At 37.3% G+C, this 27,407-nt stretch overlaps 1 protein-coding gene across 1 annotated transcript in view; it reads right to left on the minus strand.

The window, feature by feature from the left end:
* Nucleotides 1-26,973, minus strand: part of LOC132912965 (hemicentin-2-like) — a 214,994-nt gene extending 188,021 nt beyond the window's left edge. Inside the window, exon 1 of the mRNA XM_060970819.1 lies at nt 26,772-26,973. The gene's annotated coding sequence lies outside the window, so the exon portion shown is untranslated. The remainder of the gene's footprint in view (nt 1-26,771) is intronic.
* Nucleotides 26,974-27,407: the final 434 nt, after the last annotated feature.

The raw sequence follows: 27,407 nt of genomic DNA on the forward strand, positions 1-27,407 counted from the left end.
AGGATTTATCGACCTCTATAAAACAGATCTTACGCCGCTGTTATTTCAGCCAAGTGAATATCGATGTTTAAAAACTCAGTATGGCCAACCGGAAAGTACGAATTTTATAAAATCCTACGCGAGGATGAAGTTGACGTAGCTTTTCGAAATAACAGAGAGAAGGAATTTAGATCGCGTTAATTCCTATTCATCCGTTCTTTTTTTTTTTTTTTTTTTTCCCCTCTTTAATTATATCTTTTAGCATTTCGATTTTCAACGGGCTACTAAATTTATACAGAAAGAATTTTTACATAGATTTAATATTTTAGGCATGCAAGACCATTTGTGTTAAGCGTTCGACGTACGTGTATACACATTTACATCATGAACTTTATCGTCTAAACTTAATAGAACAAGATCGCTAATGCAGAAGATCGGTCGGGCATCTTGCTGACGGCAACCGTATATAATCGTCTCTCCGAGATTTTAAGCCCTGAGTCACGTTCCTTAATTGTTTTAGCGCAATCAGTTACAGTTCGTTGACTGGTAATTACACGGGGCGCTCTCATCCGGAACGCCACGATTACCGAAACTCACAACCCTTTTTACCAAGAAAACCGTTCCCTCTTTTCCGCTGCTCTAAGAAACGGTGACATTCGTTTCAACGAACCTGGCGGCAGATCGCTGTGCCGTGATGAGTAAACATCCATTATCCAAGCGGAATCGAAGAGAGAGAAACGTCGAGGGGAGAAGAGAAGCGCTCGGACCCTGACGATTTGACCATTTCAAAGGGAAGAGAAATCGATCTTGGTGACCTTTGGCCAACTCCTCGAGGAAAAAGCTGGACGTCGACCCCCGTGACTGGTCGCTTTCTCTACAGATATCTGGAAAAGATATTACGATCTCTCGATTGAGCCCGATTGACCTTTTCACGAGACACTCTATTCGTTCAGGATTAAGAGGTAGGAATGATTTAAGGTTAATTTCCAACGGATTACTGTTCGCCTCGCCCTTTTTTCCCCTTTTCGTCAGACCCTTTTTCTCCGAATGTCTGTCTAGATATTTGCTTGCGAAGAAATATTGCGTTGATACCTTGGAAGAATAGTCAGGAGACACGACGGTATGCCGGATTTGTTGTAATATTAAATTTTTAATAAACGTTCGCCATTGTTGAGGTATTTTTCTAACGAGGAGGTGATTCCTTTTAAAAAGCTATGGACGTACACGAGCTGACGAATTTTGCCACGGATTTAATTCCACGGACAGCTCGTTATATAACTCTGCTCTATAGTTAATGAAACAATACCTGGATACTTAATAATATATTATAATAGAATATCAACGTTTTTCCTAATTCTTTCGTTTGCAATGTAACGTATAAGTTGTAAAAAGTAAGAATGTTTAATAATTGGAAATTAATTTGCTGTCTGAATTACCCGAGATCCGCGTTATTTGCTTCAGCAAGCGTAGTATTCTTTTAAATATTTCAAAGAAATAATAAACAGTGCAAACAATAAATACTGTACGTATTACGCGCTATATACCAAGTATCAGCTTTGCGTTAAGCGATTTGTATTCTGATCGACCATTGACTATGATATTTATATCATGGTATGATATCTAAGTAAATATCTATGATATTTATATATCATGGCACATACTTGCGTACATTATGTATGAATAAATTACGCACAGATCTTCGAGTTTTCATGTCTCAACCTCGTTCTTCTTTCAACTAACGAAAAGGTTTCAAAAGAAAAAAACATGTCTTAAAAAACTTTAGCCCACATCTTTAGATTTCCCATTTGCTTCTAAACGACGATTCCTTCGTATCTTCCTCAAGTTTAGAAATTCACGATCAATAAAGAAACAGCTAACACGATACAACGAACGCGGTACGATTAAACGTTATAAACCCCTATTTTTTTTTATCTCTATCGCGGAATCTCACTTTCAATTAACCCTGCAACTACTCTTCGAACAAAAATCTCATATACGTACGTATACATACGCCGATATCAACGAAAGTTTCATGCACAAGCCATTACACGCGAGCGATAGTGGACAGGCAATAAAGTTACAAAGATCACGCTCCTGGAGGATGTGAGGGAAAGCGGAGCCTTATTTGGGATTTACGAGCGAGGCTAGTTAACCGAGATACACGAATCGGAAGTTCATCGCCGGAAGTTTCTCGGAGGCGACACTATCGGCACGTAGCCGTGTCCAGTATCTAACCAAAGTAAAAGGAAGCTGGCATCCGACCGTGGCGAAGGGTTGGGAGGTTGAAACGGTGGTGCAACGGGTTAAAAGCTGAGTGCTCAAGATGTCATTTAGTTGGACATTCCTCTCAAGATCTTACCAGGGTCCTGCCATCTCATCGTGTATCTCTTCCGCTTCGAGGCATCGCTTCACGATAACCCACGGTGCCAGCAACTACGAGAAGTTTCATTTCAGGATTACGAACACTCTGCTCGCACTGCTAAAGCCCACGCTGGTCGGTCGATTCGCAGTCGGCAGACCTTGTATTACAAGACGAGACGAGCATCGTAATGAGGGATGAGAATTACAGGTCCGGGAGCTCGATGCGGTTCGCCACAAAGCTCTGTCCTGTCGTTGCGTTACTCTTCGACCGGCTACAATCATCGGCCGTTATCGAATACGAAAAATCTTTTACCCCGGCTGCGGCCAAGTTCCTTTTCAGCCTTTCTCATCTCCCTATCTTTTTACGTCTGACTTCGAACGTCGCGCTTTGATCTTCGTACTGGGGTCCGATAATGATTTTATTGTGGAGTATTTTATGAATAGAAAATGCAAATAACCGATACGGTAGCCTCTAGAAGTATTTGGATGTCTAGGTCCTTTGGCGCAATAACCTCGACGAATTGACAAGTGACTAGTAAATTAAGGGTTGCTTTTTTATAATTTTACAGTTTTACGCCAAATAGGATAGCATTCGACGATTTCACTTGTTACAATTATATATTTGTATATATTTTTTATTAGCGATAACTGGAAAAAATGTAAAATCATAGAGAATACAAGTCGCCGCGTAAAATTTGGTGACCAATAACACGAGCAAAAATCAGAAGCTTATCTCCAACTTTGTTTCTCGAAAATTTGTAAATTTCAATCTCAGAATACGTCATTAGAGTTCAATTCTTCAAGAACTAAACGATCGACGTTTTATCCAAGCGAATAATGGTAGCTACGTATCACAGATACGCACGAATCCTACGATCCTAAGCGAAAATCTTACTTCTCTGACAAAAATATTTCAGTAAATCTAGCGACCTCTGGCGAACGCCGTGTATAAACCAAAAAGTACGTGCATAAAACAAAGTAATATAACGGGTGTAGTAAAGTGTCGCCTCGTCCAGATATGTATAATAAAAAAGTCTAAGCTATATTTAGGATAAGTATCGTCTAGCGTGCAACACGAAAGAAGCTCGTTGCTGAATTCGCAACAATTGTCCGTAAGACTGGTCAAAGATTATACAACTTCAAATGTCCTTCGTACGATTGGCTTGATACGAAGCCATATTACGGAACGTTATGATCTTGCATAGTCTTGGCACGAAAGATCGAAATGAACTTGACACTCGTGCAGCCTATAATAGATAATGGAGACGTGACGAAACGCATAACCATGGCGTAAAGAGGAGTTCGTTCGCAAAGTGGTTATTTCGACTGCCTTTGTCGAGCCGACGCGACGACGTAAGAACAGAGAGATCGTTGATCGTGGCAGAAACTCATTCGACTCTGACATTTATCGTTTCACGATCATTTACCGAATCGAAATGCTTCCCGAACCGCCCTCCGTAATAAACGCAGACCGCTTATATCGAGAATAATATGGAGTTTCGAAATGATTGGGCCGATTGGATGGTTAGATCCTTTTTTCTTCTATCTTTCGCTACGATCGTCGTTCGTGCTTCGTATAATAAAATTATTAGATACGTCGAAAGTTAATCGAGATACCATAGCATTTTGCTTGAAGCTGTTAGATGTTCTCTCGAAGTAAGATTTAACCTCTTGATCGTGTGATATTATAGGATGACGAAGAATTTAGAATAAATAGTATAAAGAACAGTCGTCTCTTTATCCTGAAAACATGCTTTCAATTTTTTATAGGAGATAAATACATGTTCATAATTGCGATACGCACGCTTTTAAAATGCTAAATGCCAAATTCTAAGCCGCTAAAGAGATGGATGACGTTCAATCGACGTATTAACTATAAAACGAACAATTACACTAATACCCATAAGCCTATTTCCACTGGTTCTACCTAATAGGATCCGCAACCCCAAAATATCAATTATATATTCACAGGCTCAGATATATCCTGTCGCAATATCCGAGAATCTCTAAACATTGGAAACAAACACCGACGATGCAATCGTCTGCTAAAATAAGAACAATCGGCAATTTTTTTGAAAAATTTTCAGGCTTACTTCAGAGAATATGCAGATAACAGTATCCCACAAAATTGTTTCCAGATAATATTTTTTTTATACTTCAAGAATGATGAAATTCCGCTGAAAGTTTCACGCGTGAAACAATCAAAAAAATCAATATAAAAATTTGCCAAGTATATATACATGAATTTGAGTTGAATTCCCAATTGGACACAAACAAACGATTGGCGAAAGGTTATTTCACACGTGAAAATAAATCGAAAATGTACGATACAATTTTTCGCCCGAAGTTTCCTTTTCGAGAGAAGCGAATTTCAGGAGTTATTATGTGTACCGGTTTAATTCCTAAAGAAAGAAGTTCAACCTTTATTTCCCACGTAACGGAGCCTTAAACGAAAAATCTTTACTCTACTTTCTCAAGTTATTTTCACGAGAAGAATAATCTCCTGTCAATTACCTATCGCTGTCAGTTATGATTAAATAAATTCTTATATACTCGACAGGTTATCAAACTCTCTTTTCTCTGAAACAAAACCTCCGACGTAATTTTATTATTGCTGACTTTCGCAATTATTTTAAGCCATAGAATCTCCTATATTTCACTCGTACCACTAATTTAAGCCACAGTGTATCATAACGGAAACAGTGTCGATATAGTTTCCAAGGTGTGCGCCAAGTCACTATTCTCTTCCCGTCTAATAGTCCGCGTTTGGTTCGCCAATCGATCCTACGAATTCATGCAGAGAACGTAGAGCATCGGTCCCATGCATTATTTGAAATGTCGAAACTACTTTCGCCGTATCGGTTCGAGTGCCAGGACTCGACAAACGTCGTTACTGGCTGTCCCTGGTGCTCTCGTTTAATCCTACGCGGCCAGTTTCCTGAATCTCCTACGAACTTCTCCACTAACTTATGCATCGTCCGCTACGTTCCCATGTTACGACTGATGTGGTCGTTGCATTGTCGGAACGCATTACCGGTGTCGTATATCATTCGCTCTTTCACGACGCTCGTGCGTATTGACGTTTGAGGAGTCGCAAACGGTATTACGCGTAACATAATTTGCATCGAGTCGGAATTTAAATGTCACGCGGACGTTGTGATCATGCAGCGACGCGCGACGTCTAATGACCCATCAGTCCATGAAGTAATCAAGGTTTTTCTCTCGAGGCAGTTTATATACGATATGACGATTAATTTTCACCTGCTGAAGGCTTTGTCGTCGTTCGCACGAGTATCGAACGTTTTATAGAAGAATTTTTTATAGAAGAGGAGAATTTGTAATCCTACGTAATAGAAAAATCACTTCGCGCGTAATATTCGTTAGAAAAACGACGCAATTCGTATAACTTATAGAATGATAATTAAACTATAAATATTTATGCAAATTTAGATATTCGCGAAAATAAAAAAATACAAATATTAACGGAGTAGGGCAGATTACTCATTGTTCTGCTTTTTACTTTGCGATTAATTTTCCACCGTTATTTCCAGCAATTTGTAGGCAACCGCATCATCGTACCGACAAAACGTAGGATTTGCACAGCGTATCTCGAACAGCATGGCACGTTAGTACCTTGATATCCATGTTGATACGGTATTACATATTATTACGCGTGCGGAATCGCGTATGAGATGTTACAGTATAGAGAATAGCATAATTGAGATGCATTGCTTGCGGCGGACTTTAGAGAACGCGCAGCTGCGGCTTTCGCGTTATGCGAAATTTCTCGACGAAACTTTTTGACGGTAGGATTTAAGCCTATGCTTGATAGTTTTGCCGACGAGCAACTCCTTCCGGGAAGATTTATGCATCGTTCGCGAATATATCGACATCGTGCCTAATACGTCGCTGCGCTACCCAAATATATTACTCCCATCATACATCACTCTGCGATGGATATAGCGCACGGATGCATGCGCGTTGCCCGCACTTACGTACACATGAATATACGAGCCCTAATAACGCCGGAAAAATATGATCAATCTCGCTGATTTATCTGGCGTTCATTGAAAATTATTCCGCTATACAGCAGGATTGCATACTATTTGCTCGGTTACACGCTAAATATTTTCCACTGGCTAAATATTTTACGCTGGCGCTAAACTCCGGAAGAGTGTTTCTAGCAAGTTGATCGAACATTCGTTAAAATATTATTAGAATCGTCGTAGACGATTAAAAATCGAAACACCGATGACAAATTATTTTCGAGCCAATAACCCAGTCACGATAGAGACGGTTCGTTCGATCATAAGCTTAAGCGAGATCGCCTCGTTCGACGTTCTTTCTAATTTATACGGATCGTAACGTTATTTTTGCAAAACGGTTAAACACGTTTGATGCTACAGTAGCGGACAAAAGTTTAAGACGAAATGGAAGAAATAAATAATTGATTTACTTTCCATAAAAAATATAAATACGGTGTTCTACTTTTGGTATTAACTAATTGTACATTTGTTTGTACACTTAGAAAAAAAATTTCATTTTGATATTTTGCTCAATAGCTAAGTTATAAAAAAGGAACGAAATCTGTATAATATTTCGTCGGTCAAAAGTTTAAGACTATACAAAAAATATTAATTTTTGGTTAAAAAATATACACAATTTTTGTTTAAATTCAATATTTTGTTCAATATCCGTTATTTCTTATCCCTTCGGTACATCTTCTTGGCATAGAATCTATTAATTTTTTATATTAATCTACCGTAATATTATTCCAGGCTGTTTCAATCGTAGAGTAAAGTTCATTTAAATTTTTCGGTTTATAACCTTGTACTGTCTTTTTTATGATGCTCCACAAGTTCTCGATTGGATTAATATCTGGTGATTGGGACGGCCACGGCAGCACGGTGATATTTTCTTCTTGAAAAAACTGTTTCACAACCCGAGCCGTGTGCTTCGGATCATTATCATTTTGAAAAATAAAATCATCACTCATATTGTTGCGTGCAAAAGGTAACATTGTGTTCTTGAGTATGTCCTTGTATTGAAAACGGTCCATAATTCCATTGATACGACATATCGGACCAGGGCTGCTTCGAGAAAAACACGCCCACACCATAACGTTGCCACCACCATGTTTAAGAGTTTTTAAAACGCACTGTGTTTTCAAACTTTCGCCAATTCGACGTCTAACGTACCGTACCCCGTCAGAAGAGACGCGACTGAATTTCGATTCGTCAGAAAACAATACCTTTTGCCAATCTTCACTTGTCCAATGCTTATGAGCTTTAGCAAATGCAAGTCGTCTTTTTCGATTCCTAGAACTCAGCAGTGGTTTCTTTTGGGGTTTTCGTCCTCTTAAGTTAAAGTCTTCTAATCTTCTCCTAACAGTTCTAGCACTAATTTGTGTATCGTTTTCATAGTTTATCTCCGCAGCAATATTATTTGCACTACGAAAACGATCCTTTTCGCTCAATCGATGAATCCGGCGATCCATTTTCGGTGTTGTTTTCCGTGGTCTTCCGTTTTTCGGTTGATCGCAATACATGCCTGTCTTTAAACATTTATACCAAGCTTGTTTACAAGCTGTTTCTGACCTGTTCACTATATTTGCTATTTCGGTGAAGGTTTTACTTTGCTTTCGCAGCCTTACGATTTGTTCCCTTTCGTTTTCAAGTAAATTCTTTGATTTACCCATAGTCTGTTCCTACCTAAATGAATTTTAAGCAATAAAAGGTACACTAAACAATGATTTTGACATTCCAGAATCAAAATGTTCAAAAACTGTACTCGTACTCACGTTTTACACAGATCGTCTTAAACTAATGTCCACTGTTTCCAAGTGCTAGGCGGTAACTAACTGTTGTAACTCCTACATTGTTTGTATTTAACAACTGACTGTCTGAGGTTACGAAGGTCAAACATACAGCTACGTTATTCCAAAGAGACAAACCGAATAGAAGAACAATATGCGTATAAGATGTTTGTAATCCGGTTTACAAATCATCGTCTTAAACTTTTGTCCGCTACTGTACGTTCGTGACTGAACGCACTATGTTACATCAGATACACCGAAGATTTATCGCCAACGGAGAGAATAGGGGAAAAAGCGCGAGCTTTCCTCCGGAACGGTTCCTTCGTTTCCTTCTGCCATTCGAAGCTTAAATCAAACTCCGTTCGTTTTCTTCTGCACAACAGAGATCGATCGATGGATAAATCGGCCAACCCATTCATACTCGTTTTCATTAACAATCATAATGTAGGTGAGTTTTATAAAAAGATGGAGGGTAACTGGCTTGGAGTCTGTTAAATCGATGAGATTGAGCATCGAACACGAAGAATGGTCGTTCAGGTAGCGATAAAAGTCTGTTTACTGGCCGGTTCTTTTGAACAGGACTTTAACTTTAATAAATCTGTCACGCAGGATAACAGTGTAAATACGACTGGATCGTAGACCTTCGGGAGAGTAACTCCCAGTCGTCGAACTTTCTCATTGTCATTCGCTGACTCCACTAGTTCGTGCTCTTCAATCGATTTCATTGTATTGGGTATCGTACGTGCATTAATTGGGTATAACCGTAATATATGACTCGTGAAAGGTTTTCGAGTCTTCTTCGGAACAGATACCATCGTTCCTGGAATGACACTGACAGAGTAATTACCATTCAGAGTAAGAAGTTACGAAACGTGATGGTTTTTCCCCGTTGTTACTCTGACCAGTTGCGAGTCTTCTCGTGATTTATTAAAACACACGTCACGCTTCTTTGGATATTTATATCTAATAATCTTCGATAACCTTTTGCTATTGGATAGAATACGCAGAATTTTACAACGCGTAACTAACAACAGCAAAATAGTATTTTCTTTAGTAATAATCTTTTGTCTTATATAAGTTATACTTGATATAATTTTTCATTTCTAAATATTCCACATGTACGCGAGAATAGGTGCAGTAACTCGTTTCTCTTTGGTTAGCAGGAGGATGCTTTAATATGAAGCTGAATCTTTTTAAAAAATACACGAACGAACGAGTAAACGAGCATGCAGATATAACTTCCTACGCTAGATCAATAGAATTCTATCCTGTCTGTGTCCCTTTAGGAACACCAGCCAAGTATCCATAAACTACCTTCGTTATTTTTAGTAATCCAAGCGTATTGCTATCACATTTCTCGAAAAGAATTATCGATTTCGTCATTACATGTGCGCAGCGTGTCTGAGACATTAAGATTGTGAAAATTTCCATCAGAATCGAGTCTGTTATTGATCTATTTGTTAACCTATGGAAAATAGTCGGCTTTCCGAAAATATGTACCAAAGGTTGTCTTCGTAAGTACAAAATTTAACAAATTTCACAAAATAGAAATTTCATAATATAGAAAGATCACGTATTACATTAAAAAAGAAGTTTTATTATTTTTCTTAAATATTAGTTGTACGATGTTATCAATGAAATTCTAATTCTGTACAAAACATTATAAATTCGTTTCGATACTGTATGCATTTCGAACATACTACATATATACCCATAATTTGTCATATTAGAATTTCCTGTGTGAATTGATACTACCGAATACCCATTAGCAGAGAATCGAAAATCAATCCCAAATTTGTAACATTTAACGGGATGGACATCACGGTATATAATTTCTGTTACGTATTCGTATAACAGATGTGTTTTGGTGTGTTGCTAGATGTTATAAAATAATTTATATGAGAGTTGGATAGTAGAGATTTCAAAGTTATTACGATACAAGAGTGTATTTGAAGTAAGTGTATCTCGTAGTTGGAATAGTAACCTCTGTCGATTGGAATGACAATCTTTCGGCCGAGAACTTGAATTTCCGATTTGTAGCAGATCAACGAAATATGAAATTACTATGATTTCTAAATTATGTTTAAAACATGGCTGATACTGTTTCGAAAACGACAATAAAAGATACACCGGTTGATAATACGATCTGATTAACAAATGTAATTAATTATGTAATGAACAAATGATGACATAAGCAACAAATTTCTCTCAAGAAATGATAAATCGAGTTACTCAAATATTTCGAGCGTTGATTTGCAACACGATCCGTACGTTACTTAAGAAAGTTGATAAATCACAAAGTAATTAATTTACACTGTTTATTTATGTTGAGATGCTACATTTTATTTTTACATATATTTACGTTTTCTTTTTATTAATTATAACCAAGATATTAAGAAGGGGGAATAGATAATAGTTGATATTGGAATTAGCTTTTTTAAATTATATATTACTATACATCGTATATAGCAAAATATGGGCTCCTAATGAAGCGCTTAGTTTTGTATGTTATCGATGTTCTTGCTGATTATGCGTGATCGACATGCATATGTGAGTATATAGCGGCTGTACGTGTGCACTCTTGAAACTAAAATCGATATCACTGTATTAATGATAAAAGCTTCTCGATTTTAATTGCTTTAGTGGTGGAATTCGATCATTAGCTTACAGCAAAGTCGAAACATCGGTTTTGACGTTTATTCTACTTCTGAACTAATGCCTTATCCGCATAGTAAATTGATACAAATTGGTGCAAAATGCTTCGACAGATGGGTAAGAATAATTAAATCACAACGCTATTGAATCACAATTACTAACACATTTTCACAGATTAATTAACTTTTGTCAATAACTCTTACCTGCTTTAATTAGAAATCAATAAATTCTTGAAATTATCTACAGCTATTTGCTGTTACCAATGCTGCGACTAATTGCTGTTAAAGACTTTATAATGATCGAACTTTGTTTAACTTATACGAAGTCGATCAATGCTTGAATTTCACTCAATACGATGGCTGGCTTAATTTCGGTAACGAAACAAATGAAAATTTTCGTCCGAAACATTGAAAGTTAAAAACTGACGACCTATACATAATCTATTCTCTGCGATATCACTAAAAGTTTCATTGTGCAAATATATAATATGAGAATATTTTTATACATAGACTTGTTCGATCAAGATAAACATAATTTTATGCCTGAATTTTAAAAACATATCGAATTCAAAAGGCGCGTTTAAAAGCCGTATTTAAATATTCTACTAAATTGATGTTAACGTTAATGATGAGTTTTAAATATCAATTAGAATGTTCCATATAGATCATCAATTTTAAATGAATCTGTCTCATTTTGCACAACGCTTTTGCATATTGTAGATTGCGCGACTGATATTCCGCATAACAATAAATTTATTCGTATAATTGATTCGCAATGAGAAACAAGAGCATTTAATTTTCAATTTTGCTGCATTTCCCCCTAGTAATTTCGAAAAGAGGCGAAGAGAAATTTCGCTTGTTATCGTATTTTCTGCCCTTTAAAAATCATTTCTCCATATGCTTACATATGGCGCGTGTGTGGATACGATATGCCGACCAACTTCGTTGGAGGCCTTAATTATTCGGATGGCTTCTTAATTTAATTGCATCAATTAGCATACTACTCCAACTGTGGTTTTGGCCAGGCTGAATCGTTCGTTCCTTCCTGCCTCGGTTTCAAGTTTGAAGCAACATTCTGCGAATCGCTGTTCGCGTTACAACGACGGTGATTCTTTTACCATGTGCCTTCCATTCTTATTTTCTTGTATAAAGAGTCACCATATTTCCTTGAAATTTATCAATATTAATAACGTTATTTATATATAATTGCATTCAGTACAATTTCTTTACATTCCTTAGCAAATATAACATTTATCTTTTTGTTTAACGTTAATATTTTGTATGGCGTACTGCGTAAGATAAAATCTGTGTAGCAATAAAGCATTAAATCTGGTTCTCTATTTTTCTCCGAAATAATAAATATGATAGAGTGTAGCACAAAGCAAAGATTATACCGTAAACATTTTCTAATATTTCTCTAATTAGAAGTGAGACACCGTCCATTGTATTTCAATCGGAACTCGGACGATCGCGTAAATATAGAGAAATAGACGTCGTGCCGCATGAGCCTGAATGCGTGCGGGCGCACGCAGACGAGCTCGTAGGTAAAATAAATTTCCGCGCGAGCGTAATTAAGCACTCGCTGCCGGGAATTACATTGGGATCGGCGAAAACAACTCTTCGAGCACGTCCACTCGAGCGCCGGTACCTCTCCGCATAATTAAGCCCTTAACATCCCTCTACTCTTGGCTGCCACTCAGCACGCGCGAAGGAATGCAGTTTCGTTTGGACGTTTCGTTTGGGCGTTTCATTGGTGAACATCGTAGACAAGGTGGACTCGTCCGTTCACGCGTATCTTTTCTTTTTCCCTCTTTTCGAACCAACTTTTTCGTTCGACAGCCTGGCTCGATTTTTTGTGCTCGAACCTGCCACTTCGTCTTTTTCTTCATAACCGCGAAAATGAGACGAGAAAAAATCGCTGCTGCGAGGAATTTCTGGCGAAGTAAAAAAAAGAGCATACCAGTTCGAGGATTGTGTGTCATTACAGCCAGAGATATTGTATCGCCGAAAAACGAGTAGAGCGAGTGTCCTTCTTTTTCTTCGTTTGAAATCTGGTTCGGTAGCATCGAGTATAAAGGGGCCCACATTCCACACACGAACAATGTACTAATATGGGAAATTCGATGAAACGAAAATTGAAAGAATTTGTTGAAAAGTTTGTGTTTCCGTATTATCCGCGAGTTTCCACCAGCAACCAATGTTGACAATATCGACAACTATTGACAAAATCATTCGTCGTGTGTAGGCCCCTTAAAGAGATCCCGGTGGTCTTGCTTCGTGTGTCCGAACCCATCCGGCGTGCCGATGTCGAAAGTAGGAGCCAATTAACGGGAGTAAACGTTGAATTAATTCCAAGTTAGGCTGTTAGAATGTAATATACAAGTCCGTATTGTAATTTGAGCAGTTGCGACGTGGCATTTCCTCTAGTTCGTGTAACAAAGATTTCAGTTCAGTTTCCTCGGACTTGGTGAAACCACCGCGTTTAATCAAGTCGCGCGACATGAAACTCTTTATCGTTGCAGAGATAACTATCGGAGAGTGCCACTACGTAACGAGTGTACACTGTCACGGTCTCTAATCTGTGATTTCGACGAAACCTTATCGTACAATTATCGGCGGCCGGAAAACGGCGAAACGGTCACACTGTAATCTACGGCATCTTGTGAGACGTTCAATCAGAAAGCCTCGTAGACAGCGGTAAATAGAGTTACTCGCGACAAAAACGAACAGAGAAATTGAAATCGAAAGAGCGACATTTTCAAACAGCCGGAAGACCGCGTCGTGGATTCGATATTAGATACTCCGTTTGCTGTGAGAAAAATTCGATCGGAAAATTGGTCGTACGATGTGATAAGATGCAAAGAATAATGAAGGAACACAAAGAGAGACGAGATTAATTCTTTTTAGAAATACAATAATCCTATCGTATTCCTTTATTCCTCGTATTTCAAGTTACATGTATGCCAAAAATAATTCATCAGCCGTTCTTCTCGTGTTATCTCTTAAACTCTTAAACGTTCGAAGAACACTCGTAAGCGAAGGAAGAAATCGAATTAGTCGATTGGCTCGCTGGAGTTGTAATTCGAACATCGATGCTTCAGTTGCTGAGAGCATCAAATTGTATTAATTTAAGCAATTCACGTCATAACGATTTGTACCTGTCTAAAGAAATCAAAATTCCGTAGCCTCTTAATTTGTATAAATCATGACCAAATCTAGATCAGTTTATTCGAAATTATTATTGCCTGCTATTACATGATTAAATCTCAAATATCGTAGCATATAACGCGTTTCTATGCCTCTGTCAATTCTGGCCTATTCTATTTCTTTTAGACTGTTTGAATCATGAGCCAGATTCAGTCTAAGACGGTAAATACTTCACGGTGGTCCACGCTAACAAAGAGACGCAGTTAATTCGGCCGACTCTGTAGCAGTGAGGTTGTGAAAACAATTTATCGACGTATCAGCCTTTCCAGCATGTTGAAAGTAACAGCGACAGTGGTATCGACCGCCTAAGTATTATTTATTGTATATCGTTTATGAAAATAGCCCATTAGAGTATATAAAGTTAATACACAAGGAAAATACACATATAAAAAATAAGAGTTAATAAAAATACAATGAGATACGGCATAATGACTCTTTGATAGTAGAAGAAGATTCAGAGAATATATATATCAATTGCGGAAAGTGGGTTACCAATGTTAATGGCTATGCGATCTATGCCGCTACGGTAAGCAAACTCAGTGTTATATTATGCGGTTTGACAGAGAAAATTTCATAGTGCCGCACATTTCTCTACGGACTGAAACATTAATTTTCAAACTGTTGACCATTATACACTTTACGTACAAATAATAGGATGTCATGAAGTTTCCTTCTACGTTTCAGTGATGCGAGGCTAAGATCAATAGCCGTGGCAGGTGATAGAAATGGAATCGTCACAATCTCTCACGGTTGGACGTAAAAATTTATATTAAACTCTCTTCGATATCGGAAGATAATTTTTTTCAGCAAAAATGAGAATTAGGGAACTATTGGGAGCACTAGACTCGAGGATTAACGGGAATCGTATGTTTTACAGATTTATACTATTTTATAGGAAAAGTTGTGTTTGCGTTTACAAATTTTTGTAACGAAACATAAATATATATATACTTTTTTAGGATAAAATTATTTCATACGATTGTATGTAAATTAGGACTCCTTAAATTTTGGATTCGCGAAAGAAAAAAGATATTTAGAAATTAAAGTCTTAATTCCAAGCTTTAAGAACGCTCGTAAAACCTTACTATGAGATTAAGATTATGTTAATTATTTTAAGCACTATTTTATGTATTTTGTTGGTCATAACTGGAACTGAAAATTTGAAGAAATTTACATCTGCTGGTTTACTTCGAAGAACTTGCGAAGTCGGTAAATACGAGCACATTAACTTTTGGATTTAACTTTGGATTAAGGTTTTAATACTTGATTTGTTCCGGGACAATAAGAGGTTGAAAAATAAAGTTAAGTAAGTACATAGAAATTAAAGTTAGTCCATCTCACTAGAGATTAAAAAGAAGTTTTACGTACGAAATTCAGAATTTATTATTAAAGACAACTAAATTCTTATAGGAATAATAAATTACGAATTGTGTCGCTTGAGTATGTGACTTGTGTCCAGCTTCGCAAAAATCAACTCACTTCTACGAACTTATTTATTACGAACAGATGGTAGAAATTTAATTTGTAAAAAACGTTTGTAACGATGTTACTTTCCCCTGCTTTCGTATTTATAGACTTTTTTTTATACGTGGGGAAATCCACATTGACACCCTCACGCTCTTAGAAGCGGCGGGGTAGTGTCGGATTATACCGATTAAAACCCTCCGGTGGACCACCCGACGCTCAGCTGGGATGCCTCGGAACCTCTTTCGAATTACTGCCGGAGAAAAAAAAAGCTTCTCGTCCGCATACGAAACCAAATAACAGAAATCACTTCGAGGATATACCATCGCTGTTCGAAGACTTGCACGGACTGAATTGGTTCCTTTCGTTCCTCTTCTGCATTTTGCAAAGCACGTCGTGGAAAGGAAAAATCGGACGACTACGGGGCGCTGGGATTTGAACCCGGGTGTCCCAACGTTCGTAAAAAATCAAAGACGCTAACCACTGCGCTACCGTCGTCCAACGCGTTTATGGTCTGTCGTGCAACTTACACAAGAATCAAATCCCTGTAACTCGATTTAGCTACAACTAATATAAGAACGAATTTCTGTAATTAATATATGTCTACCATCATTAATCTCCAGCAACGTGTACTTTGAAATTACGTCTGTCGAAAACCAATGAAACGAACTAGGATCTAAAATAGCGGCGTTTTTAACTCGAATAACGACAAATCAGTTAGGAAATGTCGATTAGGTTTGGCTGTTACGAGCGAGCTAGTTCCAGTTGACGATCAAACCAAAGAGAATTTTGCGATATGACGTAGATATATAACGTTATCGATGACAAAGAGATATCAGTGACGAAGATACACGCGGATTCCTGGATCCTCGGGAATCTCTGGAACAGGCGATGGATTGGATATTCAGGTGACCGCGTTCAAAGCTATCGATTACAATCAACGCACGGATCGATCTGCGAGCGAAATTCACACCGCGTGCGAAAACCAGTCCTCATACGATATCTTGATGATTATTGGCAAGAAAAAATTCCACGGATAGTAGCAACAGGGGCCGATGATTGCGGCTATTTTCCTTGCGGCGCGACGCGGTGTTTGGCCATGGAATACGAGAGGAGAAAACTGTATATGTGTGTGAGTTGGAGAGAGAGAAAGAGAGAGAGAGAAAGAGAGAGAATGAGGCAATAATATACGAGAGAGGGAAACAAAAGTAACTTGGGAAAATTGAAACCAGAGAAAAGAGGGAATGATCATTTTAACGGTTGTTATCATTTTTTGATAAAAAGGCTGTTTCAAAGAACAAATTATAGTATGGGAAGTGGTAAACAAATCTGAATGAACATTGCTATAACTTCTTTAAGCAACGCGATATACAGAGTGTTCGAAAAATTGTGTCGAAATATTTTAACTAAAAAGAAGAACAACAGTATATGCTTGTGAGGTTAAATCCCAATTTTTCGAAGCAGAAGCACCTGTACAGAGGCGAGACGATAGCGAGAGAGAAAAAATACGATCATGAACTATGAAAATTAATATATACTTGGAGAGAAATATATGCTCGGTCTATGATTCGCGTTTTTGGATCAAGCTCGTTGAGAATTGACATTCTCTGCTGCGTGCGCTACTCTACGTGCACACGTATCAGATTTTTCCCGCGAGGAACTCACAGGACCGTCCGAAATGTTCAGTGGAACGTTCGGCCAGGTATTGGACGAGGTATATTTTCCCGGTGATCGCGATTAGATCGAACGGATTGATATTTGTGAAAAATCGCGAAAGTTATTTTGCGACGTACTGCGCGCCGGTTGATTGATTAACTGTATTGTATTTCTTTGCCTCAACTGTTTGTACAACGGGTACAATTTTCATTGAATTTGCATCGCACGAGTGTAAACAATACGTTGCACGGTTTTTTGAACGGTTCGATTTTTAGTTGTAACAATGGAAAATGCGTGTGGGATTTTGTTCTTCTATTGTGTAAGAAATATTTTGTTCTCCTTCTTCGATCGTTCGTTAATATAATATGTGATGATATATCTTATCTTTCTTTAGACTCTCTAGAGTGTCGACATTCCATTTTGCAAAAAAAATACGTAATTTACGATTTTGATCGCAATGAAACTGGAAAAATAATAGTGAATAGACAGAATGCCACCTAATAAAGAATTATTGAACAAAAATGATCGAAGAATAAAAAGAAAGACATCGGTACAACAGAGAATTTTTCTCTGATCGATTCAAGATACATTTAGTTAAATAAAGCCTGTAGAGTGTAAACGATTAGCTTGTACTAAAGTTAAGACAATAATTATATAATTAAAATTAGCAGCAAAGAATTTTGTTGGAATTGATTATGCGCTTGAAAATTTAGATATTAGATTAAATTAGATGAAATTCGATAAGTATAAGACCATTAAGGTCTAAATACACGTGTCGCGAAGTTACTTCACGTATAGCGTAATTACATGAAAAACATGCCACACAGAGAAATATATTAACAGGAATAAATATACGCTTGAAGTCAGAATCATTATCCAATACGCACAACATGTTGCAATATCATGATCGATCATGCGTCATTAGAAATTTCACACGAGATTCGACAAGGAATTCAGTCTAACGTTTGATGCCTTTGATAAATATTTATACTTTAAAAAATTAGATCAGAAAACAATACAAAGTTTAAAAAGTGAAGAACAAATGTAGGAACAAAGAAACTTTCGAAATGTTAGGTTATATAACTTTATCGTTTGTTACATAAAATAAAAATTATAATTTCCATACTAATTACGTGTTTTCAAACTTTTCTTCCTCACGCTATGCTAATTAAATTATCTAGAATATTTACTCACCTTTCTACGAACTATATCTTTCGATGCATTTCAACATCGATGTGATATTTGAAGCATTAAATCTTGTTTTAAATAACAAACGAATAATACTTTTATAAATAAATAACGCAAAAATAACTTTGAGAACTTTAACACACATTCTCGCTGAGATAACACAGTAAAATAAATTGATAACAATTTTTCAAGTAATTTAACAGGAACAGTGTCACAGTTCAAAATAGCGGTGTTTTATTTCTTTCTTAATAATAAGTAACAACATGTCATTAGAGACGCTAAAAATTGCGAAAAGAAAAGAATTTTTTCAGTTCTATACAATTTTCCAATTTGCTACAATTCTATAATTTCAAACCATTTTTCTCAACAATTCACTTTCTTTAATTTCCTTTTTCTAGCAAACTGATTATATGCCGATAGGCTAAGAAAATAGATTTTGCCTATAGGTGTTCATAGGGTCGTAAGTGTTAATTAAAATAGAAGTTTTTAGAAAATTCTTCGCTTTAATCATCAATATATTACAGATTCTCTGATTATTAGGCGCTTCGTTCTTTCCGATCCCATGCTTTTTCGTGTCTAATTATCTAGTCTCATCTCGACTGCTTCGATTTTTAAGGATCACGCGGCGGATTCAAGAACTTCGCTATAATAACGATAAGGAAAAAGGAGCAAAATACACAAAGAAGGGGTGAAAGGCGGTTCTATCTGTCGTGTTATCGGCAGAAACGATTATCGAACGAAAATGTGTGTGCGGCGTCGGAGAGTTTGGTCAGGACAAAGAAGCAGTCGGTGCGTCAAACAACCGATTAGTTTGCCAGTCAGGTATGTATTTATATTGTTAGTCAGCTCGTAACTGTCTACCTGCGGAATCGTTTCACGCTGGCCGACCTGTCTGGTTGGTCTGACGCGTCTCATAATGCAGGACGGAACATCGATACGCTTCCTTACGACCTGTTCGATATGTTTCTTTTGGCCGAACGCGTAAAATCGGGACCTGACAAAATAACGCAGTGTTATTATCTCGCCGCACAGGTTTTTCAGGTCTTTTAATGGTCTTTTACCTCTTCAGCACGGTAACGTGTTACTTTTGCTTTACAGAGAGAGTAAAGTTGATTAAAATTGCTCCTTCAAGCTTCATATTGAATTCATTTTGTAACCGGCACGAGAAATTTATAGCGAAATGAATATAAACGCGTTATAAAAGAAAGGTGTTTCACAATTTTATATTCGAACGAAACAATGCGATAATTGACGTTAAAATAAAATAATTCTTGCTGCCATAATGTAATACTAAATATTCCGTAGTCACGTAATGTTTTATTCTAAATTGTATCGTGTATTTCCGTAATACTTGATTAATACTACGCACTACTACGTACTATGTTCTAAGTTAATGTTATGAACGAAACACGAACGTGATCATCGATTTTGATGTTTAAAGTAAAACCGACTGGACACTTTACTAACTTTCGCATAGATAATTTGGAAACAATTATGCATCTAACAACATTTTGATCGAGCACGAGCCTAAAAGTTGCAGTTTGTCGCAAGCTTGTCACAACAGCGTGACAATACATGCCGCTTTGATCGAACGGTTGTTAATTGAATATTTACATATATCCTGTATTTATGGTACGTACGTAGTTGCGTTAACGTGATTAAATGCCGAGGTCTCTTTAGCCTGTTACATCCTTCTGGTGAATGGGAACGGAATTTTATTACTGTGCTCGTAGAATGTGGTCATGCTGTTGTGTAACACGTAATTGCGGTAGTAGCGTAAAGCGTGTAAATTTAAGAGCCTATAATTATGTTAGTAACGATAACATGTGTCTACAAAGTGATTCGAAATTGGAATCTTTGTATCCTAAGAAGGACATAACTCTATTATAAATTGTAATTTATTAGACATAACGAAAATTCTACGCATGACAATTTTGGAAAATGTTAGAAGCCAAATACCAATATAGTCTTAAGGAAGCTGAAAATATTTCATTTATGTTTTGAATATCGTATAATTAAAGTGATGGTATAAAATATGGGAATATGGAAAGCTATGATCATACATTATATATATCTATATGTATATATCACCGACGATAACCTGTATTTACGTAGGAAATTATTTGTATCATTATTCCTTCTCTTAATGGAACGAGGCAACATAACCGAGATAATTGAACGTTACAGAAATTTATTTCTTCGTAACGAATTCAATTGAAAATGAAATATTGATATAATACCATAGAAGTCGAAAATAATTGATTTACATCTTCGAAACGTGACATTAACCTCATCAATATCTTTTGCTTAATATCTTACATATATAATAACAATGTAACAATAATTGTAGAAACTGAATATCTTATTCTCAAAAGCTACAGTCACGACTTGTAACGGTGTCCATATGCAACGGTATACGTAAAAAATGAGTAAACGTATCATTTGAATAATCAGCTATAGCAAAGATTAACTTTTGATTTAACTGTAACCACAGAATAAAGGAAAAGAGGGATTAAATTAAATGGCGTAAGCCGGAAACTGGCTATAAACGTAACTGTTACAACACGAAGATCAATGACGACTGCTACGACGCGTCCAAGTGGTTGCAGCTGTCACAACAACCAGACAATGAAAAAAGTGTTCCTGTCTCTTTAATAAGCTCCATGTTACATGCGATACGCCGCGACGTCGCTTCTACTATCTTTTTCAGATTTGTATCGCCGATTAAGATAAACGCAAACATGTGTTTCACTGTCAGAGAATATTAAAAGGGTATTAAATTTTGGTACGTACTTAAAACAATGGGAGATTTAGGAATTAAATGTATTAGATTGCGTATTTTCTCAGAAACTGTGAAAAAATTCTAATTGCTAATTATTTGATGCGTAATAATTAATTATAAGTACACTCCTACTCCTAAAAGTCTTAGAACGCCTATTCTTGATCAACTTTCAGTATTTTTTTTTTTTTTTTTCATGTAGATCGTAAATTCGTAATTGCATTTAATATATTTTTCGTCGTATAAAGCATCAAGTTAAGTGATTTTTCAACCATTCATTGCTCCACTTTTGAAGGAAATATAGGCAGTAACTGTCTTAAGGTTTTCGAAGGAGGGTGTATATCTTTAAAAAATGTTAATGCTTAAAAGTTGCCCAAAATATTTCTCAACAGACATCATTTATTCTAGAAATTCCCAAATAATGTAAAGTATAAAACGATGTAAAATATTGATTGTAACAAAGCCTACTGTTTCGGTTTAAAAATGTTTGTCGTATAATTTTTATTTAGAGAAAATTACTTGTATTTAAGAAATCCATGCTAAAAAAAACCGTCCGAAATATTTTCGGAAATGCACACATTACCTTGGAATTTCGTAAACGATGTAAAGTGCAAAACCATGTAAAATATTCACTTCCACGTTTCCGTGTTTAAGAAGAAAGCTCGAAGTTAATCTTTACGTGAACTTTACAAGCGCGATAACGTATTCTTTCAACACACGTCTCACAAACTCTACGCGGGGTACATTCATCGTCGTGCAACTTAACACTTATTTATACGATTTTTTACGTGGCGGCTATTCGCACTTCAAATGGAGCCAAATACGAAAGGTGGGCCGCGTGAGAAAGTCCCGTGGCGCGCTTTTGATTGTCTTTTTTCGTTTAAATAAACAGTACGTCTCTGGTCTACCTTTCGTCCATCCACCGGCTTCCTTTATTCCACGGTCCTTCTCTCAGACCAGCCATGGTGAATAATGGCTGCTCCAACCTTTAGCGAGAGGAAGCCTCACGCTGAGTGCACGACGACGACTTGCACGCGTTTTTTATTCTAAGGACGCCAACTGCAGCCAACTGCGATATTGTTTTTAAGAGCAGCTGAGAGTATTGCATTCGAATATAACGGGCAGCAGAGTACGCGTTCGCACCCATGGTGTTGCTTCCGTGATGTTCACGCGAAATTTAAATTGGTACGCGTTACGATGGTTAATTAAGATTTAATTAAAAGTTCATTAGGCTCGATATGAAGTGCCAACTGTCGGCAAAATTTATCGGGCCATTCGGCAACGACTCAGTTTCGTAATGGCTTCAGAATTACTTGCGGTCATAACTGCGATTATTTCGATACAATTTTCTCTGTTCATTAGAGCTTTCTAATTAAAACAAACCGAACGCGATAATGTCTACGGATCGTTGAAGAATAAGACATCGTCGAAGAAATTGGAACGATCACATTCGTCCCGTGTAGTTTTAGAAGAACGGTTCCACGGTTTCCTCTTTCGTTTCCTCCCTAATTCAACAGAAGTCTAAACTCGCTTCCTCCGACGGATAGACGTTCCAGCTTTCCATCTTGGCACGCCATATCAGGGCTGCATTAGACTAATGATCATGATGCATTAATATTCCGGCTGCTTTTCTGTGATGCATCATTCAAGCATACTCCTTCAATCTATCTTGCTCCATTAATTACTTCGGCTTTTTGTGCCTGCGTATTCCAGTCGGCAGTTCCACTCTTTGGGAAAATAATTTCCTTCCTCACGTCATCGTCCCCAAGCGGCGACTGCTTTAATTGCCGCACACTCCAGGACTCAACGCTACGAAATCTACTTGCTCGTTTCCCCGGTGGACTCGAATGCTCCTCCCATTATACCCTAATGGCATAATAATCTGTATATCCCGCGATATGGTTTCCAATTTCAAGCGCTGATGCAGTCGGGGCGCAGCGTGTATAGTGTATACGTATAACAGCTGGCTTTCTGGGCCGCCGCTGAGTTACGATTGCCACCAAGTAATGGCTACGTGGATGTTTCGCTGGTTTGTGCAACTCTACTGCGTATTTCCCAAACCAGATTTTCTCCCGCCAAACCGGCCCGTTCAAGATCGTTTCTCAATCCAGCCGAGGAAAATGTAATTTTGTATTTTCCTTGAGAGGATTTTAAACGAATGCCGCGGCTAATGGGACCTCCCATGGTCGCTCGATACCACCGATTCGATTGCTCGAAATGCGCCGCTGTCTGATTGAATTTAAGTATTCCATATATTTGCGCTTTCACGTTTGCTTCATTTGTCACGCGATTTGTATTGCGAACAAAATGCGAATAGTACATTTGCTTCCATCCAATTTACCTATCTATTATATTATAAATCCTTTTTACAAGCGAGATTTTTTAATTATTTTCTTTGTTTTTATTTCGTACTTTTTAACATTAACGATGAACCTATGGATATAGTCTTTTTAAGCATCGTAGCAGTCTTCTAATGGCGTTACACGAAACCAGAGGGAATCATACTGTATTTTGATAAGTTTAAGACACTTGTATAAATAAACGCCATCCCTTCCAAAAGTCCCGTTCGTTCGAGCAAATTCACAGTACCAGTTTTAAAATACGCGTTTGCACGATTTTTCATTTCTCGACCAGAAGCTTTACTAACAAGGAATTCTTTGAATATTAGATACTCATCGAATCGCAAAGAAGTTTTATGACTCGTTATGAAGAACACTCTTCATCGGTAAAACAAAGTGTAGCCGAAATTTACGGATATATCTTTCGATTTTACACGACATTTACGGGTCTCGTATAGCGACACAAGGGGCCACTTATTTTTCGAAGGGTGCTTCGCTAATGAGACATCCAAACGGGAACCTGTGTTACGTGATCGTGAACACTTCTACGGCTCGTAAACGTCCGGCGGTTTTACGCGACGAAGCGTGTCAGAGTCGCCGTCATGGTAAATTTGCAACAAATAGAAACTGTGCAGCCGTGAGTGTATGCATGCTTCACAACTAGAAGGTTTCTTCAATAATGCACGCTTGTCGTCGAACATATAGGGCCGTAGAGTAAGGTCCGACATAGTCGACATTGTTTTATCTTTCAACAACGTGTTCGTGATAATGCGCCTGCATGTAGATATTCGTGATAAAGGGTGTACTTGCAAATATTGTTCTTTTCGTGGACGTGTCAAAAATTCATCGCACCTCTCCTATTATACTTGGCGGGCTATATTACATTTGTCGATTTTTCATCGTTCCGTAAAAATGCTGGCAATTGAAATTTTTCTCTGATATTTACAACGCGGAATTTGAAAACTCACCGATATAGAAAACGCTTTTTCCGCTTAATATCGACGCTGAGGATGCTTAAACAAGGAAGCGGCCGCCAGCTTTCGACTCTCGATTGTCACTCTAACTGGCACAAATTGACACTGGTACGGGAAATAATTAAACGCTCGTTTCGCTCGGCCCACGCTCTGTAGGGAAACAAGTTAAAATAAATCACCGAAATGTCGTTCGTTGTCGTGTGACTCGGCGCATCGACCCGCTGATCTGTGGACACGGTCCCGCAACTTCGAAACAACAATCGTTAATCGACCTTAAATTCGGATCGTAAATTATTTTTTATTCCATGAGCACTCGATGAAAATGAATCGAGCGCTTCATGGTTCTACGTGCTTGTATTATCCAATGGAGCTGTTAGTAGTTCATGTAATAACATCTATTTACTTAATTAAATCGTGTGTATCATTGTGAATACGTTTTATGCTCTATTGAACATCATTTACAGAACATTAATTAATTTCTTTGAACATAAAAGAATGAAACGATCGGAATCGACACGGACCTGGAAATCGATCAATTTCGAAGTGGACGGTGCTCTAATCTTTTTGTTTTATAAACTTTTTGTGATCGGTAAAACGACAGCAGTCGTTAAAAATTCGTATAAAACTTTGGAACTGGAATTTGATGCGACAGTTTACAGTCGAATTTTAGAAAGTCATTCTTCGAAATTATAACCTGCGAATGCCATAACTAAATAACAATCTTGGAATAAGAACGTCGTTTTAACATTTGTTAATATGTGAAATTTTCTTGTAGGAAATAAATTCTCCAAAAATTATTAATACAGTTGTTAAATGAATTTGAAAAAATAGCAAAATTTATATTTTCGCCAAGACTGTATATTTGATAATTACATTAAAATATTAATTTATAGTCTGAAAAAATTTTCTAAAAAATGCATCACCTAGGTATGTCACAAACTACTGGACGATAATACAGAAACAGTGTGTAATTAAATACGGTAATTAATCATAACGTAAATGAGCTCGACGCATCTTTGCACCTTTGCTTATCTCGTTAAGTTGTCAAAGAAATGTACAGCACGGTCACGTTTCTGAGGAAACTAATGTTGTGTGTCCAACACGTTAATCGTTGGTCTTTGTTAATGAATTATTACCCTACACTTCGCGTATAAGCCAAGTACCGGTACGACAGCCAGTCAGCCAGTCAGTCACTGCAGTTAATCGCGACGTTGACGAAGAACGAGTGGCTAAGTGCGACACGGGAATTTTTATGTTGCTCCTCGAGCAAGCGTTAACCTCGCCGGCCGATTTCTATCATTGTACATGTCCGGCTGTACGGACGGAAGCAGGGAAACACGTGTATTCATATTACGAAAGCGATAACGCGCCTTTTATACGTAACAAACGAAAAAATTCCCACCTTTATCACGACCATTCTATTCACCTAACAAATGGAAGTGTTATTTACGCTTTTTTTCTTTCAATCGCTGATAGGCAAAAAGCAACTATCGTATCGGTTTGCATTTTGCATCGATATTAAACGATATTTGATTACAAAAGGAAAGTGTAAGTTATCGTTGAATGATTTAAAGTAAAATAAAATATTGCGAGTGAAGTAAATAAAGCGAATAAGACGAAGTATCTTGTACGTAAAAGCGAATAAAATACAGCTGTAATTAAGTTGCTTATATACCGTGTTGTATCTATAATTCTTAATTCAAGTTGTGTTATAATCCTTAAATTTTTAACATATGGTTAATCTTATTGTTAGTTTACTCGATTGTTCGACAATTCGCGAACAATTAATCTTAATTGTTGGAAAGATAGCATAAAGTTACATAAGAAAAAGTTGTATAATTAAATAAATTTTATTTAGAAGTAAAACATACCGATATAATAATACATTCCTATTATTAATTTCTATCAAGACATAATGTAACATATATGTTCTTTTCATTTCCACGAATAAATTCTATTACGCAAAAGCCTATTAATTTCACGATTCTATCTCATAAAGAAGTAGGTGGGAGATACGTTACTGTATCAAACGAGGAATTAATTACCACGAACATCGCACGAAGTTTGTTCGCAGCAGAGAAATCATCAGCTCGTCGATTAAATATTCAGGATCAGTTTCGACAAGTTTGAATTTTCTACTCACTAGTGGCAAACCACCAAACTCGTGACAGGAGTACAGGTATACTCGCATACAGAGTACTTACGTTCCTAAGTGCGACAGATATTATCAGCCGCGAGAACGACTGTGTTTCTGGTCGTCGAAGGGACCCGCGAAAACGACGAGATTATTCAGTAAAAGTTCGCCGCCACTGTCTTATCATTCGTGTTCAAAACTTGTTCATGCTTTCCACTTACCGGAACGTGATGAGAAATCGGGATGGGAGGTCTTGGCTGTGTGTGTTCTCAGAGCTGGTTCCTGAGCTGGAGACGTTTCTTACACCGGTGACAACCCACCTGCCCTCTGTAGATCGCGCAACATCTGCGCTGGATTCACGTGTGTTCGCGATATGTTCGCGGTTATGACATCATTTATTTGAAGAACGGAATTTATACGACACAAAAACTTCACATTGCAAGTTTCTGCAAGGAAACAGACGCGATTTACTTAAGTAACTTTTTCGACGAATAACTCGACTAACCGAGTCGAATCTCGTTACTATCGAGTATCGAGAAAAGAAACCGTAAAGGAACGGTAAAGAGGCACGTACAGGATCGATAATATTATCGATATCCCCACCACTTAACGCTAGTGGTACGTGGATTGCAAAATATATAAATTCTTGTTAGTATTTAACCTTGGTTCTTTAATATCGATCACACACGATTGATAATATCGTCAATGTCATTAAACATACATCGTCATTAAATATTGACGGTTAATATTGCTAGATATTCGGGATATTACTGATCGTGTGCAAACCCCTTAAGAAAATAATCGATTTTACACGATACGAAAAGTTTTTTGTATCGTCGGTTAAGTGATTGGTTTAA

The sequence above is a fragment of the Bombus pascuorum genome, chromosome 12 (assembly GCF_905332965.1).
Source record: "Bombus pascuorum chromosome 12, iyBomPasc1.1, whole genome shotgun sequence".
NCBI classification, from domain to species: domain Eukaryota; kingdom Metazoa; phylum Arthropoda; class Insecta; order Hymenoptera; family Apidae; genus Bombus; species Bombus pascuorum.